Source organism: Elephas maximus, chromosome 25, assembly GCF_024166365.1.
Source record: "Elephas maximus indicus isolate mEleMax1 chromosome 25, mEleMax1 primary haplotype, whole genome shotgun sequence".
Taxonomy (NCBI): domain Eukaryota; kingdom Metazoa; phylum Chordata; class Mammalia; order Proboscidea; family Elephantidae; genus Elephas; species Elephas maximus.
In genome coordinates this window covers 30,988,555-31,002,543 of record NC_064843.1, presented here as the reverse complement: position 1 = coordinate 31,002,543, position 13,989 = coordinate 30,988,555, and the positions used below count along the sequence as shown (strand labels likewise).

Below are 13,989 nucleotides of genomic sequence, written 5' to 3'. Positions count from 1 at the left end.
GGTCACACAGGCCCCTCTCCCCTCATGGCTACAACTGCCATGTCACCAGGATGCCCATCTGTTCCCACATTGGGAGGAAGCCTGGTGATATTAAAAGCCTGTCAGATTCTGGCATAGTAAATTACTATGGGGCATGGGGTGTTTTCTTTTGCCTCACTGAACCTCAGCCTCTGGCTCTGTAATTTGACCATCAGAAAAACATCTACCCCAAATAAACCAAACCAAACCCACTGCCCTCGTAGTTGATTCCATCTCATAGTGACGCTATAGGACAGAGTAGAACTGCCCCATAGGGTTTCCAAGGCTGTAAATCTTTACAGGAGCAGACTGTCACATCTTTCTCCTATAGTGCAGCTGGTGAGTTTGAACCGATAACCTTTTGGTTAGCAACCAAGTGCTTTAACCACTGAGCCACGAGGGCTCATAGCCCAAATAGTAAGGATTAAGGATGAAGCATGTTAACTGTATAGCAGTATCTCTCTCATTCTGAATGCTCAATAAATGTCAGCTATTTTTTTTTTTTTTTTGAGGAGCACGTATAGCTTACTGATCGTTAATATGAAGAAAAATGTGACAGACTCATCTGTTAACTTGACACTAGGAATGCTTTCTTCTTTGCTAATTTGCAGACATCCCAGTGGGGCTGGTGTTAATCATCACTACCACTGATTGAACTTCTATTAAATGCCATGCATTGTAGGAAGCCCACGTATATAATTACCACATTTAATCTTCACAACAACCCAGTGCGGTAGGTTTAATTATGCCCCATTTTACAAATGAGGAAACCAAGGCTCAGAGAAATGGGACTTGTCTCACACCTAACAAGTGGCTTAGCTGGTTTTCCACTTCCTGATGTATTCAGTAGTGAAAAATGTTGCAGGCTGATTCCATAAATAGCATAAGCCTGCATATCAGGCTGTCAGATGCTTGTTTGTACTGGGAAACTGGAAATTGGGGTATTTTACTATTCATTCCATCTGCTTCAAATTGCTGCCTGTTATCCAGTCTTCCTAAAATATTTCCTATCTAAATCAACCATCCTGAGGGCTGAATTTGTGAACTTGACATATACAGGAACATAGACGTGTTTCAGCCAAACCGAAGTATCAAGTGTCCCTCCCACTACCATTGCATCTGAAGCAGGAGTCCTCCAGCTCTTCAGAGCTTAAGGAAACCTGAGAAGGGTATTACCGAGACGGCCCAAGAACCAAGATTAGTTTCAAGAAGAGCCATGATCCTAACAGGAATCAACCCGGTACCAGAGGCCCTGGTGAAGCAGCTGGTGGGAGATTACATAGCAGAATGGAAAGGCAGAAGAACGGAGGGCTGGGCAGAATAAAAGATCATTAGTCCGTTCAAAAAATATTTATTAGGGACTATGTTTTATGTTTGGAAACCCTGGTGGCGTAGTGGTTAAGTGCTATGGCTGCTCACCAAGAGGTTGGCAGTTCGAATCTGCCAGGTGCTCCTTGGAAACTATGGGGCAGTTCTTCTCTGTCCTATAGGGTTGCTATGAGTTGGAATCGACTCGATGGCAGTGGGGTTTTTTTTTTTTTTTGGACGTGGGGACCTGGTGGTGCAGTGGTTAAGGCCTCAACTGCTAACCAAAAGGTTGGCAGTTCGAATCTCACCAGCTGCTCCTTGGAAAGCCTATGGGGCAGTTCTACCTTGTCCTATAGGGTTGCTGTGAGTTGGAATCGACTCAACAGCAGTGGGTTTGGTCTTTTTTTTTTTTTTTTTTGTATGTGGCAACTAACAACAACAGTGCTGAAAATATGGGAGCAATGGTGGTTCGGTGGTAGAATTCTCACCTTCCATGTGGGAGACCTGAGTTCGATTCCTGGCCGATGCACCTCATCCACAGCCACCACCCGTCTGCCACTGGAGGTTTAAGTGTTACTATAATGCTGAACAGGTTTCAGTTGAGTTTCCAGACTAAGACTGACTAGGAAAAAAGCCCTGGCGACCTACTTCTAAAAATCAGCCCATGAAAACCTTACGGATCGTAACGGTCAGGTCTCATTGTGCATGAGGTCACTGTGAGTTGGGGGCCAACTTGATGGCAGCTAACAACAACCACAACCAGGGACTGGGCAGGGGGAATGGGGAGTTATTGCTTAAGGGGTACTGAGTTTCTGTTTGGGGTGATGAAAAACTTTTGGAAATGGATAGTGGTGATGGTTGCATAACATGGTGAATGAAATTAACGTCACTGAATTGTGCACTTAAAAATGGTTAAAATGGCAATTTTTAAAAATATGTAATTTACCACAATAAAATTTAAAAATATTAATGGGGATATTGGAAACCCTGGTGGCATAGTGGTTAAGAGCTACAACTGCTAACCAAAAGGTCAGCAGTTCGAATTCACCAGCTGTTCCTTGGCAACTCTATGGGGCAGTTACTTTGTCCTATAGGGTTTCTATGAGTCAGAATTGACTTGATGGCAATGGGTTTGGGTTTTTTTGGTTTGGGATATATATATATATATATAAACAGCTTTTCAGCTAGAGGCAGAATTTTCAGGAATTAAAGTCACCAGATGGGGGATAGATGCATTCTCATCATCTTCCCAAGGGCTTTTAGCCAGCTTCTCAGTCCTCTATGTCTGTCACCCTTCTAATTCCCATCATCCATTGTTCTTCGACTTTGTCATCCCCATTATCAGCCCCTTACCTGTCTCATACACTATAGATGCTCGATAAATATTGTTAGGAATGTGTCTGGTTACAAGTAATAGAAAACTCAACAAACCGTGGTCTAAAGACCCTCCACCTCAAAAAAGAGCAAAGCAGTCCAGTGTGCGGTTGCTTTAGTACATTCTAAAGAATCAGGCTCCTCTTGTCTTCCTCCTCCACCTTCTTTAGCATATCCCTCCTCATGGTCTCAGATTGGCTGCTGCACCTCCAGGTGTTGTGTCTCACTCAGTTCCAGGCACGAAATAGGGGAAAGGTAAAGGGCACAAATTTCTCTAGATACTTCCTTTTTATTCTGAAAGGGAAGCTCTCTCCTGGGACTTCTGCCTACATCTCATTGGCCAGAGCTTTGTCTCATTGCTACCCCTAGCTGCAAGGAAGATTGGAAATTGTGTGCTTTGCAAGGCAAGGGAGAGTTGGTTGAAGCAGTATTTAGTGAGCTCCCTACAGTATTTGTCATACTGAGTTTAATTGAAATGTATGGCTTTGATCTACAAAGGGTCCTTGACGTAGCCCCATTCTTGTCCTAGGGCATTCTTACTCCTTTTCCGTCTTCCCTCCTCTCGCTAATTTCTTGGGAGATGAGAGAGTGGTCTTGAGAAAACACTTCTGTTTTATCCTTTCTGTGAGGGTACTAGTAGTTCCCTTGTCACTCCTTCCTTCAAGGTAACTCCTGAGGTGAAAGGAGTCAGCATCCTCTTTGCTTCCCCGTCTTTTTTTTTTCTTCAGGCAACAGCACTACTCACAAACCTATGGAAACCCTGGTGGCATTGTGGTTATAAAGCTTGGGTGCTAACCAAAAGGTCAGCAGTTCAAATCCATCAGGTGCTCCTTGGAAACCCTAGGGGCAGTTCTACTCTGTCCTATAGGGTCGCTATGAGTCCAAATCCACTCGACAGCAACAGTTTTTTTGTTGTTTTTGTTTTATTTCAACAACCTATCTCCTTCCTCTTCGAATGTCCAAGGTCAGTCTCAAGGCCAAGTCCTCCGTGAAGAATTCCACTATCCCTCCTCCTCTTCTCCATCAACCCAAGTTTCCTCCTTTACATTCCCAAGGCATTTGAGTTGTACCTCTCTGTTATTATTTTCTCTTTTGAAGCTGAAACCCAGCTATTGAAAGTGGTACCGTTTACAAGATGTCTGATGCATCGTAGGTGCTCAAACTGGTATCTCTTGCTGTTATTATTACTAATGTCTTATCTCCTATATCAAACTGATGTCTTTAATGAGGGGCTCCGTGATTCATCTTTGTGACCCACACCTGGTTTGGCCTAGAACACTGCTCATAATTAATACTGTGGCCGTGTAATGAGGGGACGGCAAGTAAAGGACATTTCAAATGAGGAGTACTGTAATGGTGGAATGTGAGACATTCCCAGAATCGGGGTGGGAGCCAGAATCTTGCACAGAAATCCTTTGCCCCGCCCGCACTGAAAACAGGTGGCTTCTGGCTTGTTTTTAGATTCAAGAGGACGCAGGTGGCGCACCTCCCGGCTGTATTGCGATTAGTCAGGTGCATCCGTCACTTCACTCCTTTCGCTCCACTTGATCCGGAAAGGGAGAAGGGAATGGTACCCGCGCGGCAATCTGGGATAGCTGCTCACGCGCAGCTTCCGGCTCCGTGTCTCGGGAATTATTTGACTCCACCACTTCGAACCTGCAGAAGTCGCTGATCGGCTGCGCTGCGCACGCGCAGAGGCCCACTCGGCTTGGGGAGTTATTTGACGCCGCCGCCTCTGGCAGTCGGAAGTTGCCAGAGCAGAGCCCAGCCTGCCGGCCCGACCGGTCTTCGTCGTCCCCGGGCGCCCTCCGACACTTGCTGACTGGCGGACTGACCGACCGCCTGAGGACGGACGGACGGCCGGGGCGGCGAAAGCGCCCGCCCCATGGCGCGGGTCGCGTGAGGCGGAAGGCCGAGTGCGGCCAGCGGCGGCGGCGCCCGCCCCAGCGATGCGGGCCCCGCTCGTCGCCTCAGGTAACCGGGGGGGCCGGCCCCGCCACGGCCGGATCCTTCCCTCATGTCTCCTCTCGGCGGTACTAGGACTGCCGAGGCTTGTTTCTCGGCCCTGGGTGCTCCAGGGGCCCCGCCTTCGGAAGCGCAACCCCCCATTTTCTCGGGGACCCGCAGGGGGCGGAGGGAGCTTGGCTCTGGAGTTGGGGGCTTCTGTCGGGTCTGTGCAAACCTGGTCGAACCCGAGGGAGCAGCCTAGGCCGGGCGTAGCTCTCGCCGGGCCGCCCGGGGGGAGGGGGGCGGGCCTGGAGCGGAGCGAGAAAACTCCTGCGAAGAATTTTGGTCCAGCAGAAAGGTTGGCGAGTTGCTGCCGCCCTGTGGGGACGATGCTGCCCATTGCACAGTGGCGCTCCTATGAGGAAGAGTCAGTGAGGAGACTAAACAGCTAACACTTATTAAGCGCTCACTCTGTATGCCAGGCATTGTGCCAGACCCTTACGTTCGCTACATCCAACTTCACAGCAACCCTCTGAGATAGGATTATTGTCCCCACTTTACGAATAAGACATTGGAGGCCCCGAATGGTTAAGTGATTTACTTGCCCAAGGTCACATAGCTGGTAATTTGAACCGAGGCAGTCAGACTCCGCAGTCCAAATTCTTAACAATTAGGTCAGTGGCTCCCCAACTTTGCTGCACACTGGAGTCACCTGGGAAACTTTTATCCCGATGCCCAGGTCGTATAGCAGACCAATGAAATCAGAATGTCTAGCCGATGGAGGCTAGACAGCAGTATTTTTTTTTTTTTTTTTTAAAGATTCCCATGCGATTCAAGTGTGCAGCAATGTTTAGGAACCACTGCACTGGGTAATTCTGCATCTCAAAAGACCTGGTTGCTGTTGCTCCAGCTTAACTGCAGGAGAATCACCTGGGAGCTTGCTAAAAATGCAGGTTCCACCTAAGGAGATCTTTTTATTAGGCCCACCCATGTATCTTGTGAAGGACTGTTGGGGGTGGGAGTAACTTTCTCTGCAGGAATTCTGAGACAACTGGCCCTATAAAGTGTATACATGTTATGGAAAACTGTTGGTTTGTGATTTTCCCGAATATACAGTACTCATGGGTATAGTGTCTGGGGTTTCTTTGCAAATGCTGTTTCTGTACTTGAATCATCCTGCATGCTTTCTCCCTTCCCTTTCATACACATACCTATCCTTTTCTTCCCTTCTCTGGCTGCATAACTTCCGACATTCCCTTCAAGATGCCTCTGTCCTTCACCCCCACCCACCTTGGGTCTTTCCTAGCTGCTCTTTAGCACTATCATATTGGGACTTATTGGTTATTTTTCTGCATTCTAGCCCTTCTACTAGATTATGAGCAGCTTGAGAGCAGGGACCATGTCTTATTCATTTCTGTGTTGACATACAGACTCACAGTTATTACTGACTGGAATATTTGAGTAGGTGGGCTTCATGCTGCAAACAATTTTGTTCTCTATTTCCGTTTTTATCAAAGGTCTTTAGCAGTTCTTAGCCTATAGTGTTTTGTTCTGTTTGTCAGAAATAGTCTAGTTAGGTCCATTAATTTATTTATCCATCCAGCAGTTGAACAAGCTACGGAGTTCTTACCACTGGCAAGGCACTGTGTAGAACTAACCATGTGCAGTCAGCATTGCTTGAGTTTTAGTGTCTAATCTTATCACAGTATGCATTCTTTTAGTGCTTTGTCCTGTTTGTTTGCTAGCACTGCTCTTTGATTATTACTTAAAATAATACAGAAAAGAGGCTGACTGAATTATACATATGAAAAACCCAGTACCCAGTGCACTCGAGTCGATTATACAAAGGAGGACCTTGTACTCACTGTTGTGGCTAGTGTGCTGCGTGAGAGAGTTATGTTTAAAGTGCTGTTCAATAGTGTGGAGTCTTGATTGCCCTTATGGCTCTGTATATGTTCTCTGTCTTGTCTTAGTTATCTAGTGCTGCCATAACAGAAATATCACAAGTGGGTGTCTTTAACAAAGAAATTAATTTTCTTACAGCTTAAGAGGCTAGAAGTCCGAATTCAGGGTGCCGGCTCTAGGGGAAGGCTTTCTCTCTTTTAGCCCTGGAGGAAGGTCCTTGTCTCTTTTGAGCTTCTGCTCCTGGGTAATTTTCATGTGGCTTGGCATCTCTCTTTCCCCATCTTTGCTTGCCCACTTGCTTGTTTAATCGCCAAAGAGATTGACTCAAGACACACCCTACACTAATCCCGTCTTATTAACATAATAAAGACAACCAGTTCCCAAATGGAATTATAACCATAGGCATATAGAGGTTAGGAATTACAACACATATTTTTGGGGGACACAATTCCATCCCTAACACACCTTCATTGTCCAAAAAGCATTTAGTTGTCATCCACTGAGTGCTGTTGCCCTGTTGGCACTTCGTAAATACTAGCAGATGGAATTGCTATTGATGAGAGTTCATGTATTCACCAAGAGGGATGGCGTAAAAAGTACTTAATGAAGATTAAAACGTGATGTCAGGGAATTGATAGACTTAGTATGTACTTATTTGCAGAATGTCTGAATTGCCATGCCCAAAATATTTACAAGTTTTGAAGGAATGTGGGCCAATAATTCAGATTGTATTTGTTCTTGGGTGGGCTTAAAACTATGTAAGGTTTGTAAAAGGGTGTGTGTTTGTGTGTATATGTGTATCAAGGTCATTATGAAGAGGTTTTTGGACAATAAAGATTTTTCTATAGCAGTTAAATATGAGTATGTGGACCGAATAAAATACACATTTCATATAATGAATTCCTTACAGTGTAAGGGTTGGTATAGAAAGAATTTTTTGGTTCAGTTTTGTACTGTTTTGCTCAATTTTTAGGTTGAGGCTACTGTAGAAACTGATGGAACAATGCATGTTAAATTTAGATACTCAAGGAACTTGCCCCTGTTTCTCTGATGAGATACGGACAGAGTATCCACTTCTGGCCTGGGCACATGGAAGAAACTCAATCTGTAAACGTGAGATATAAAAGTCTCCAGTCGACCCCCAAAGTAAAGGTGAAAATAACACATGCTCAGTTAAAGACCAGAAGTGACTCTCATTATGATACCTGGATACCTAGAAATGGATCCTGGTCAATTTGAGGTTACCCATCAGTGTTAGCAAGTGTGTTCCTGTGCATGTGTGTGCAAAGGCCTTTTAGACAGGGTACATGATTTCCTTTGGTGCAAGATGAAGAAAGTGGGTGATTTGCCTAAGACTACATGGTTAGCTTCTAGCACATCCAGGACTAGAAAGGAGGCATCCTTCCGCAGGATGCAATGTCCCCATCCTCTACCCACCTCATACGAGAGGATGTCATGTTTTTTGGTTTGTGTGCATATATTGGGGATGAGGGGAAGTGGACAAACCTGGTAGTCTGTTATGTTTGACATAGTCAATTAAATACGTAGTGAGTGCTTGGTATGTAACATGTGTTTTGTTATGTAAATTGGGGATATGAAGATAAATAAGACACAGCTTCTGCCCTTAAGGGGTCCATATTCTAGTCAGGGTTGTAATAAAAGTACAAGCTCTAAGGCAGCTCTGTCCAGTAGAATTATCTGCAATGATAGAACTGTTTTGTATCTGCTGTCCGATACGGTAGCCACTAGCACACGTGGCTCTTGAGCAGTTGAAATGTGACTAGTGTAACTGAGGAACTGAACTTTTCATTTTAATTGTAGTAGTAACCTGTGGCTATGGCTACCGTATTGGACAGAGAAGATCTAAAGGTGTAAAAAATGAGAACTGTGGCTGAACTGGTGGGGGGCAGGTAGGGTATTTAAATTTTCTTTGAGTAGGCTAGCAAAAATCACCTGTTTCTGCCTTTGGGGGAGGAAAGCAGGCAGAACTTGTCTTTTCTTTACTGTAATTCAGGTGTTTGATAGGATCCCTAACAGCTAGGATCAAAATACATTCCTTTTTTGCCAAACTTGATATTTGTCTTGTGAGGTCAGTGGGATTACAAGAGAAATATGAACTGTGGTCCTTTTGCCTTTATTAGTCATAAACTTACATGGATGACCTTGAGTGCACCTGTGTGCCTTAAAATCCAGCATGGTTCATTTATTTATTCAGTGTTTTGGTACCTTGTACCTTATTTTTCCTAAGAGAAACAGGTATGTTTTGTAATGTGTACCTTTCATTTGTACATCTCAAAGTATGTTGACTTATGTTGCTTTATTTAATTCTTCTCCCAACTCACTTTAGGTAAGGCACTGCAGGTATTCTCTCTGTTTTACAGATGAGGAAACTATGACATAGAAATGTCAAGTGACTTGTCCGAGGTCACATTTTGAAGTATGGAGTCAGGAGAAAAGGAAAGAGCATTGAACTTCGAGGCAAGAGGTAGAGTTTCTTGTCCCAGCTCTGCTGTTACCTGATGTGATTTTGAGCATAGCCTTACTTAGTTTCCTTACCTGGAAAATGTGGCTAGTGACATCTGTCTTATTTAACCTTCTAGGCTTATTAATGGAACAAAATGAGTTAATATGTGAAAGCTCTTTGAAAATGATCAAGTATACGAAGGTATATTGTTATCAAATAAGATCTCCAGTGATTTTCTGTTGCATTTTGCACCTTCATAAATCATCACGTCAGTTATATTGGATATTACTGTACTGTGGTGCCAGAATTGATTTGTTCTTCTCACTGTAAAACCTTCTTTTGGGCGGCCATTGTATCCTGTTTCTCTCTGTATACCTAAATCGTAGGACAGTGCCAGATACATAGTGTTTAATGTTTGTTGAATGAAATAACCAATGTCTAGTTTTACTTTATGAAGTTTATAAAGATTGTTGTCTTTAATTAGACTTTCACCTCCTTGGGAACAGGAATGATGTTTTATTCTCTGTTGTATTCCCTGTGCTTGGTGCATAGAAGGCATGTAATATATATTGGTTGAATCAATTGATGTAATTAAGTGTCAGGATGTGGTCATAGGACTGTAGCATCCACCACTGTATTGATCATCTCGGTAATTTGTCATTTAGACTAAACGCGCATGTTACTTTGCGATGATGCCTTTACAAGCCAAAAGCTGTCAGCCAGTACACAATCTCCTGATAATAGGATCCCCTGGTGAGGATACCTAGAAAGTGGGTACATGTAGAGTTGGGAGAAAAGTCAGGGATCTGTAGGGGAGTGCTGTCCTCCTTTTCTTCCTTCCACCAAACTTACTTCTTAAGCATCAGAAGAGAAAAAAAAAAAAAAACCCTGTTGCTGTCAAGTCGATTGCGGCTCATAGTGACCCTGTAGGACAGAGTAGAACTGCCCCATAGAGTTTCCAAGGAGTGCCTGGTGGATTTGAACTGCTGATCTTCAGGTTAGCAGCTGTAGAACTTAACCACTATGACACCAGGGTTTCCTAAGCATTGAAGGCTTTTCTGCTAACAGATTGAGAGCATACAGGGTGTCGTAGGAGAGGAGACACATAGGATCCTTAGCATAGCAACCAAAGCCCTTAATCGTTTGACTTCAGTTACATGTCTTCATCTCTTACTGTAGTTTCCACTCCTCCCCCCATACAATATATTAGCCCTACTGGAGGTTGCTGTTCTACTGCCCCTTCAGCCTGTCTGAGACACTTCATCAAATTACTTTACCAGAAATTTAGTTCTTGTTGTATCTTTCCTGTGCTAGTTAAACTTTCTCTCATTACCTGCCCTCAGTTTTACTGAAAATTACAAACCTCCCATCCTTGCATTCAAAGGCCTTAAATTGGTCACTGCTTATCTTTGAAGACTTACCACCTTCTACATATAGCCTTCTCTCCTGCCACTCTGGGTTTCTAGTTTCTAGTGCTGTTAAGCACCTGAAGGAAGTGCCCTTCTTATGTATTTTTATTTTCTTCCTCTTGCTCTTATTTACTCAGTTTTATTGTCTTTGTCAAAATTCTCACCTTCCTTCCTGCCCAAGTGATATGCTCTGTACTCTATAAAAGTCTTCCCTGATCTTACCCTATTGTTTTACGCCTCAGACCATTTTTCAGACAAAAGTAACCTTTCCCCTCTGAACTTCCACAGCATCTTGCCTGTAGCTCTTTTATGCCATTTAGCACTTTAACATTCTACCTTAAATTATAGTTATTTATGTACAAGTCTCACATACCCAATTAAACAATAAACTCATTGAAAACAGGAACTAAGTCCCGTTAATCTGTCTTCTTCATGGGCTTAATACCATGCATCGTACATAGTAGATGCATCATAACTCTTGAATAAGTCAGCTTGGTAGTTCCTGCCAGTGTCTGAATATTCATATGTATAGTCAGAAAGGTAACATACACTTATCAATTCTGCGACACAAAGATTTATTAATAAAAATTTATTACATCACGTTGTAATAACAGTTCTACCACTTAGTTAAAACTGCTTGCATTTTTCTGTGATCCTTTAATCTTTAGCCACCAATATGTTTCCCTAGTTGTAATCATGACTTGTGTTCTTTCCAGTTAGTTTATTAATTGCTTACTGTGCTACGGTATGCCCCAACTTCGTATATATATTGATTCTCTGTTCACCAGAACACTGAAGTAGGCACTCTTATCCCCATTTTACGGGTGAGGATGCTCAGGCACAGAGGTAAAGTAACTTTTGCAAGGTTACATAGCTTGCAAGTGGTGAAGCTGGGATTTGAATCTAGGAAGTCTAGTTCCAGAGCCCTGCCTCTTAGATACTCTCATACATATTATGCTTTTGTGTAATCTCAGTGTTTAATGGCTGCGTGATAGTAAAAAAAAGCGTGATAGTACACGGAGTTAATTTGCCCGAATTACTGAAGCCATTCCATTATTGATGGACAGTTCCAAATCATGCCCACTTATGGGACAGTTCTACTCTGTCCTATAGGGTCGCTATGAATCGGGATCGACTCAACAGCACTGGGTTTGGGGTTTTTCCCCGTCTTATGTGCAATACTACAGTGAACATTTTGTACGTTTTTCTATTGAATTGTTTTATAAGGATAAATTAAGTGGTATTTTTGGGTCAAGTCACCTGATGTTACTGTGTCTCCTGCAATGTATTGGCACAACATTCATGCTGTCCTTGGGTGACTAGGTAGAGAAATGCCATGTCAGCCTGAAGTGCCGTACACGTATGCCATTTTATGGATACAGTGGAGCTACAGACAGTCCCAAGGCAAATGGGATGGTAGGCAATCAAGGCACAGCAGTGGAAGCATGGTGCTATACTGAGTGGTTGATGGAGATAAGGACATTCTGGCCCAGGAGGGTCTAGGCTGTGCAGCAGTTCTGGCTTCTGAAAGCAGTGACGTTTTCTGAGATCTCTGCATTTGTTAGGTTGACTAGCCTAAGGGCAACAACAAGAGGAGGTTCGTATTTGTGTATTTAAGAGTAGGCCGGCCACTGACAAAACTGGAACTAACCCCACCTGTTACATCACACTCTGCCCTCACCCTTTTTTTCCCCAACAGCAACAAAAATGAAACAAAATGAAGTTGTAGGACTTGGTGGTCTAGACGGTTAAGAGCTCGGCTGCTAAACAAAAAGGTCGGCAGTTCAAATCAACCAGCCCATCTAGGATACCCAGTGGGGGCAGTTCTACTCTGTCCTGTAGGGTTGCTGTGAGTTGGAACCAACTCAGGGCACCTAACAACAACAACAGCTGGGTTATAATCCGCTCCCCTCCACACCCCCCCACACCCCAACACACACAGTAGAGGTGAGTGATGTGACTTCCCAGGGCAGCAGGAGCTCATCTGTAGTTTATGCGTCACTCCCCTCCTCCACAAGGATCTTGCTAGTTCAGTTACCAAAGCCAGCCTATGCATTTATCTTTCATCAGAGGCGTAAATTGGCCCACAGATGGGTTCTTTTTAGCTCACATTTGTGGAGTTTTTTTTTTTTTTAAACTTAAATTAATTGCCAACATTTAAAGACTAAAGAGACTTCACTGAAATATCCAAAATTTCTCCTTTTGTTGAAAAATCAGATTACTTAGCAATACTGGGTCTAAATTTCTTCAAGGTCATAGCTAGAGCTGAGTAGTGGCTGCACCCTTTAAACAGAGCCTATATTCTATAGTTTGCCACAGTTCTGACCCTGCCTGCTTCACTGCTTGTTGTGTGTTTGGTTCCTAGACCAAGTGGTTCTCCTTTCTCCATTTTCAAATAGCGAGTACTTGGTAATGACCACCTTATTATTCTGAAATGAAATTTGTTGTTGTTAGGTGCCATTGAGTTGGTTCTGACTCATAGCGACCCTATGAACATACCTTTCGACTTATAAGTAGACACAAACATTTGGCTGTTTCATTATATCCTCTAGTATAGTTGTGCCTGAACACTTTTTATTGGAAGGATAGTAATTTGTTCTTCATTAGATGTAGTTAGAACGTTTCATTAATTTTTTTTTTAATTCTGTGTATTGTCAAGTTATATAATGTATTAGAAATGAGATTAATGTATAATATAGGCCAACAATACACAGTTTAAAATCAATGAAACACCCTAACCATATCCACTAATACTAGTCAACAGCAGTGGGTATGGTTTTTTTTTTTTTTTTTTTCAGAAATGAAATTAATATGTCACCCAACAATACACAGAATTAAAAAAAAAAAAAAATGAAACGCCCTAACCATATCAAGATGGCATAGTGGTTAAGAATTCGGCTGCTAACCAAAAGGGCAGCAGTTCAAATTCACCAGGTGCTCCTTGGAAACCCTATGGGACAGTTCTACTCTGTCCTTAGGGTCGCTATGACTCAGAACCGACTTGACAGCAATGGGTTTGGTTTGGTTTAACCATATCAAATGAAAAATATAAATTACTATCCTCCCAATAAAAAGTGCTTGGGCACAACTATACTAGAGAATGTAATGACACCTTTGTGTCTACTTATAAATTGAGAAGTAAGACAATATATGATAGTTTTTATATTTGACATTTTGAAATAAGGGCTAAATAAGTATGTGATAGTGTTCCTGATAGCAGTGTATTAGCATTCACAGCTCAGATATCACAAGTGGTGTGCCCATTGGTGATGTCATTGTGAACGATTCTTGCATTGATAAAATTATAAACAAAATGAAGTGTAGTCCATTTTCAGTTTACATGATAATTGCATCACTGGAAAATTCAATGTACTTAAAATAGCACAAAATATTTTGTATTTTCATGTAAGTTAGATTTGGATTTCTAGGCTTAGACAGTTAAACCTAGACTTCTAGCTTGGACAGTTAGATTTCTAGGCTCAGACAGTTAACAACAGAATGATTTTTTGGCAGACATCCCAAAGTCATGTGAAATGTAGCATAGTTGTTCCATTGTGCAGAACT

General features: G+C 42.8%; 1 protein-coding gene across 3 annotated transcripts in view; it reads left to right on the top strand.

The window, feature by feature from the left end:
• Nucleotides 1–4,403: 4,403 nt before the first annotated feature.
• RALGAPB (Ral GTPase activating protein non-catalytic subunit beta) overlaps nt 4,404–13,989 on the top strand; it is a 97,706-nt gene continuing 88,120 nt past the window's right edge. For 2 of the 3 annotated variants that reach the window (XM_049868834.1, XM_049868832.1), the window contains exon 1: nt 4,404–4,674. The gene's annotated coding sequence lies outside the window, so the exon portion shown is untranslated. Of the gene's footprint in view, nt 4,675–8,933; nt 9,038–13,989 lie in introns of all 3 variants that reach the window. The other variant, XM_049868833.1, reaches the window with a different exon arrangement.